Source organism: Lichenostomus cassidix, chromosome 7, assembly GCF_008360975.1.
Source record: "Lichenostomus cassidix isolate B80296 chromosome 7, HeHo_3.0, whole genome shotgun sequence".
Classification (NCBI taxonomy): domain Eukaryota; kingdom Metazoa; phylum Chordata; class Aves; order Passeriformes; family Meliphagidae; genus Lichenostomus; species Lichenostomus cassidix.
The window spans coordinates 26,776,083-26,782,291 of record NC_139488.1 but is presented as its reverse complement, the minus strand read 5'-3'; the positions used below and the strand labels follow the sequence as shown (position 1 = coordinate 26,782,291).

Here is a 6,209-nt window from a genome sequence, read left to right as displayed (position 1 = left end):
GGGGAAGGAGGGGCGCAGGGCTGGGGAGAAGGGCGGGCGCCGAGAGACGAACTCCGTAAAGCCGAGGCTGCGGGGCCGCCTCCTCCCTGCCCCGCGGGGACCCTCCGCCCTGTCCCCTCAGCATCGCCCGCTCCCGGCCCCGCGGGGACGCCCCGCTGGGTCCCCTCAGCCCGCTCGGGGCGGGGCCCTGCGGGGTCCCCCCGCTGTGTCCCCTCAGGCCCGCCCGCCGTGTCCCCTCAGCCCGCTCGGGGCGGGGCCCTGAGCCGGTACCTCGCCCGAGCCGCGCCCGCCGTTGCCGTGGTGACGGGCTAAGCCGGGCCTGCGAGCGGCGGGCGCCGAGGGGCCGGGCCGGAGCCGACCCGCGGCTCGGCGCTGCCGGGGCGGGCATGCACAACAAAGGCGGCGGGCGACGCGTCCCGGGCGGGCTTCGCAGGTAGGTAGGTGCGGGCGGCGGGCGGGCGGGTCCCTCTCGGCAGCCGGTCCCGCAGGACGTGTCCCCACTGCCGTGCTGTGAGGGAAGAGCGACCGGGGAGGGAGCTCCATCTTCATCCCCGGCCCCGGCCCCGCCGCACCTTGCGGGCGCGGGGCTGCAACAAAGGCAAATGGCTGCGCGGCGGGGAGGGCTGCGGGACCGCTCACGGGGCGCTTTATGATCTATCTGTGCGCTGGGTCTCGTTCCCCGGGTCCTACCGGCAGCGGGGGCATAGCCGCGCTTCCCAAGCCCTTGCACACCTGCCCGGCTGACACCTGCTCGCTGCCGGCTCCCGCTTGCCGCCCGCACCCCGCGCTCGCTCGCTGCTGGCCGGCAGCGGGGCTCCGCTGGCGCAGCCCGGGCCGGAGCGCTCTGCCCGTGCGCTGCTCCGGGCGAGCCCGGCCGCTCCTCTCGGCTCCTAAAACTGCTACCGCAGGGACAGAGAGCTTTGCAGTCGGCAGGATAGAGCCTTGGAGATGCCTGGGGGCTTTTTGTCCTGTGCAAGGTTGGATATCGTGTGCTGGTACGGTACTAGGCTGAGTTCAGTCGTTGGAAGGGGTGGCTGGGCAGCACTTGGCTCTTTAAATCTGCGAGGTCCGAGTGAGTAATTTCTTAATTCGTTTCCATGTGATTTCAACTCCAAGACGCATTCTCCCAGATTCATAATATGTTTTGTTACCTGAGGTCTTAGCAAGGGCATCTGTTTTAATCCATAGAGGCAGAAGTTTTACTGCATTATTGAAAGCAGGATTCCCTGGAGGAAAATCTATAAAATCTACTCCTGCCATTTTCATTTACACTGCAGCAAAGCAGCACTGGGTGCATCTACAATTTAGCCTTCCCTCATTTCCTAGTCATTGTGGCACTGAAAAGCATTATAAACAACTCTGCGTTGTTTGTTGGTATTATAGTAAGGCCTGAGGGCTTGGTAATGGTTTCTTTCACTTGTGGCTCTCAAAATGCTTCACAGACATCAATTAAGCCTGGGAGCACTGCTGCAAGTCGGGGAGGTTTTATTGATCCCATTTTACAGATGAAGGAACAGATCAGAGACCTAGAAAGATTTAAGTAAAATTCAGAACCTAAACACAGATTCCAAATCCCCTATTTAAGGTGCTCTGCCCCACCTTACTTAAAAAAAAAAATTCTCCTAATTTCACTGGCTGCTTCAGGAGGTGTTTTGGGCACTGTCAGGCCACATGTGTTTTGGGGTTTGAGGTACTGCTCTTGCCTATTGCCAAAAGTGATGTGCCTTTAGTGCCATACTGTTGGTTTCTGAATGAAACAAGCCTCTCTTCTTTGGTTTGTACTGAGGTAGAACCCAAGAGCTCTAGCATGGACAAGGATGCATTAGGCAAGGTACTGTGCAGCCAGACAGCAAAGCATGCACGGAGCTGATGGGCCAAATACAGAAAGCCTGGGTGTCTGCTGTGGTTTCTTTGATAGCCTCCCTCAAAAAGAGACATGGTCTCTCCTCGCTAAGGGTATATTTCTAAAAGCAAAATAAGTGGTTCCTATTTTGACTGCAACTATGAAAACTCTTGATCCTAGCCTGGTTTTTTAGTCTGTCTACTTGCTTTCATGGCCCAGACAGGAGATGAACTGTATTTGAGATCTGGTTCACATCCTTAGGCATTGCTTATATTGATCTCCTTTAAGGCCTTTAACCAGAGAACCCCAGCTGCAGCCTCAGATTTAAGACTTGCCTCTGTCTGTAACAACAGTAGCCCCAAAGCATTTATAAAGTTTTAAGCTCCTTAAGCTTCATCTGTGTAAGAAAAGCCTACTGCAGACTAGGTGATGATACACAGCTCCCAGTAGTCACAGAGGAAAGGGAAAGGAATGCTTTTATGGCTTTTTTGAGTTTATTATCCATTGCATGCTTGCTAAGTCTGATTTAGTCTAATAAGATAGTCTGGAAATCCTGGTTTCTTAATATTTAAGTTTGTAGAAGATCAAGTTCCACTTTTAATACAACTCCCCCAGCCAAAGAATTACCCCCCAAATTCAAACACCTCAGTGCTGCAGGTGCAAGAAGCATTGCTGATTGATGGCAGGTAAGATATGGCATCACAGTTTGTTTCCTTTCCAGTGTTTCAGAGGACAGTTCTTTTAGAGGAGAGACAGCAAGCATAGCTCCAGGGCTTCCATGGCTGGGCATCAGCCAATTACTGTCATATCAGATTAGCTCTATGGCATATCAGCACACATTTATGTTAATACAAATGCAACATGACTGTTCCATAGTATTGATGGAATTATTGTGTTTACAGCCCTATAAAATGACTAATTGAAAGGGAGGTTCTGATTACAAAACCATGGACTTGGAAGGTGTTTTTTTATGCAGCTTTTGAATGGGCCAGTTTGGAACTAAGAAATTAACTACTAGAGGACATAACCCAGTTTTTATTTTCCATTGATGCAGTTACCTTTTTGGCAAGCTCTTGGGGAAAAAAACCTGTATCACAAAAGAAACCAGGAAGATCTTAACATTTTTTTTCCACCTTGCCATGATCCTTGTTGCAATATAACCTGTGCTGCTGTAGCTGCTTTTTGGCCTACAACAAAAGCTCTTACCTGCCTGTGCCCTGCAGGAATGTAGCCCTTGGAACCAGCCTGGAGATTTCCTCAGCTGCCACTGCAGTGAGCACATTTTCCTTGTCCAGAGCAGCTTGGCAGCAGCAGTTGCGGGTGTTAGTGAGATGAGGAGGCATCACATGCAGCACTCCATAGCCAGGATTGGAAAGCTTTCCGCTGCTTGATGAGTTTCCTGCTCCCATGACACCTGCCAACATTCAAAAGATGTACCCATTTGTCTCTGGAATAAACTGGGCACCTCTGGCCAGCATCTCCACAAGTTTTGCAGTCCCTGCTTCATAATTAGCCCAGTCTCATCTTCCATCTGCTTTGCAGTTCACAGCAGCCCTCACAGCTGGTTCCTGGCAGCCATTATCACCTTCCAGCACAGGAACAGCTTTAGCTCTGACTCTTGGGAGGATGGACAGGGCTGGCAGGATCAGTGATATAAGGAAAAATAACGAAGAGGTAGAAAACAGGTACATAGGCACAGAGAGGGAAGGTGGACTGAGAACATATGTGACAATGAGGGGAAAATACAGTGACAGGCGGAAGGCACTGCAAATCCTGAGACTTCTTGGGAGTCACAGACAAGGTGGGATGTGGAGGGAGGCAGGGAGCTTTGTAGCTTGTAGAACAGTGTGAGAGATCTCTGCTGCCAGGATTGCATTACAGCTGCCAGCCCACTGCCCAGCCAGCCCGAGCCACTGCACAGGGCCATGCAGCATTTGTTATTTTCCAGACATCCTCCTGTAAGTTACAGCAACAAAGGATGAGTGTCTCCCGGAGCTGTGCACGAGTGTGGGGGTCAGTAACCTTATCCACAGTGCCATCCCTGCTAGGGGAGGGCCCTGGGAAAACCAGTGGCACCACACAGCCACCAGCATCAGTTACAGGAGGAGGAGCCATTTGCTGCTCAAGGACAGAAAGGATAGTGGAAAGTCTGTAATTTCAGGAATTAGTTATGGAAAGCTGGGATCCTCAGGCTGAGGTAATAAGAATAGCTGGAGAATTAGGCAATTCCCATATTCATGAGCTGACAGACTGCAGTCCCTTTGCCAAGGCTGTATTAAATACACCAAGGGGCAGAGGAGTTTTCTGGCTTTGCTAACAGCTGCTTCAAGGTGAAGCACAAGGAGAAAAAGAAAAAAAAAATCTCCACTGTCTGCTGATATTTACTTTGCCATGTAACATCTCAGGGCCTGGAATAACTTGAGGCCCTTTGCAGACCTTTTGGAACCTGTGTTTGAAACAGTCTCTTCACATTCTAGAAATAGCCTGTTTGGGAATTCAGCAGTTCCTGTCCTAAGGATTTCTCCGCAGAAAGGGACTAAAGGTTCTAAAGCTTTTGAAAGAAACCCTGTCCTAGATGGGAAGTCAAGAAGCAGCAGTAATTTTTTCTTGTAAAGAAAAAACATGGCTTTGTGTTTTTAGATAGAGAGAGTGTCTACGCCCTTGCCTTCTCTGCTGTTGAAATGCTTAAAGATAAGTGTAAGCAAAAATCCATTTTTCCTTTGGGATATGAAGCTTCAGCAGATGGTAGTGGGAGTTTGCAGGCTCAGTTCTTTGTCAGTGCTTGCAGAAGCAGCCTGACACTGCACTCGCTGTGGATGCAAGGCTAAAGCTGCTCCAGTCAGACACTGTGCAGCCCATCTTGTGGCTTCCCTGGTGTCTGGGAGCAGTGCTGGCAGTATCCTGTCAAAAGTAATTTGTTTACCACACAGCAATCCTACTGTTTCTGTAGGCATGTTTAGGAAGCCAGTTAGCAACTGAAAGATGACACTGGCTTTGACCACAATCAAGTGATTCACAAGACTCAGAGTACACACAGCTGAACTTTTCATTCAAGGTTCTTCCCCCAGGAAAAAGAGAATTAAAGACCCTCAGACACTGAGCAAAGACAGCTCCATTCAGACCTAGCACAGAAGTGATACACATTAGTTTGTAGTGTCACAGCCTGTTGGAGCTGTTGTGTCAGATTTACCTTCTGGCTTCCTAGCTTGTTGCAAGGACAACTTGCCTACCATTCTCTCTGCTCAAGTCCTTGCTTATCTTAAGGATCTTTACATCACAGGCATCTTTCTCAATAAACACACCTTGAAGAGAGGTCTAGAGGCAAAAGAGTGGGTCAGAGTTTGGCTGGAGCAGAATTAGCACCAGCCGTGGCTGGTACTGGATTGAAGCTGAGCCACCTTGACTAACAGGATATCAGTGCCTGGGGATATCAGTCAGCTCTGTGCTGAAATACTGCTGTCATTCATGGTGGTGTGGCTGATCCTTCCAGCCTGCTTCTAGTGGTAGATAGAAGCATCCTCTTCCAGGAGGAGGTCTGTCTTGAAAAATCCTTTTCAAGAAAGTGCCTTGTAAGAGCCAGGGAGGTAACTGCTTCGCATGAAGGATCAATAGAGTTTTTCTGCTAATATGTGCTGTGGTAGTTTAACCTGAAAAAAACCCCTCAGGCCTGAACTGAGACCTCTCAATTACAAGAAGATGAGAGCACTCCCTCAGGAGTCCTGGTTTCCAGTACTTAACTGTTTTGCACTGATGTGTCCCATTTTTTACCACAGCTGTTGCAACAGCTCTGTTCTCTGTGGACAATCAGGGCTCAGGTTTCCACAACACAAGATAACCTGTCAGTAAGCCCCAGTGTGGCACTTCTCCTCCTATTTCATGGCTAGATACAGCTTTGGAAATTGGTGCTTTATGATCACAGAAGCCATACCTGCAGTGGGGAGACCTCACAAGACAGTACTTCAGGTTCCCCTAAAGCTCAGTATCACTGAAAACAAATATCAGCCGAAGTCACAGGAGAAAAAATGAAAGAAAAAGAAAATCTGTTTTAGAAAGAGGAATGGGTAGGCCATGGACTCCTTTGTACTGATAAGCAGCCCCTCAGCTGATCAGCTTTTAAAGATTAAGGTCCATAGCTAGCTTGTTTGATCTGTCACTGGAGTCTTGGAACACCTTCCAACAGGTGCAGGAATAATTGATGTCTCATTCTCAGCTCTGAAAACCAGGTCTGTTAATAGCCAGTCCTGTCGTTCAGTGAGGATCTTCTGCCCTTCATTCTGGGTTCTCTCCTTACCTGGGTACCACAGAGCCACGTTCCCAAGGGAAACAGTCATTGCTTGTCTAAAGTGCTGCAATATTTCTGATCAGA

At 49.7% G+C, this 6,209-nt stretch overlaps 1 protein-coding gene across 9 annotated transcripts in view; it reads left to right on the top strand.

The window, feature by feature from the left end:
- The first annotated feature begins 305 nt into the window (after positions 1-305).
- Positions 306-6,209, top strand: part of LOC146434833 (uncharacterized) — a 50,623-nt gene continuing 44,719 nt past the window's right edge. For 8 of the 9 annotated variants that reach the window (XR_014853520.1, XR_014853516.1, XR_014853515.1 and 5 more), the window contains exon 1: positions 414-433. The gene's annotated coding sequence lies outside the window, so the exon portion shown is untranslated. Of the gene's footprint in view, positions 434-6,209 lie in introns of all 9 variants that reach the window. The other variant, XM_085066935.1, reaches the window with a different exon arrangement.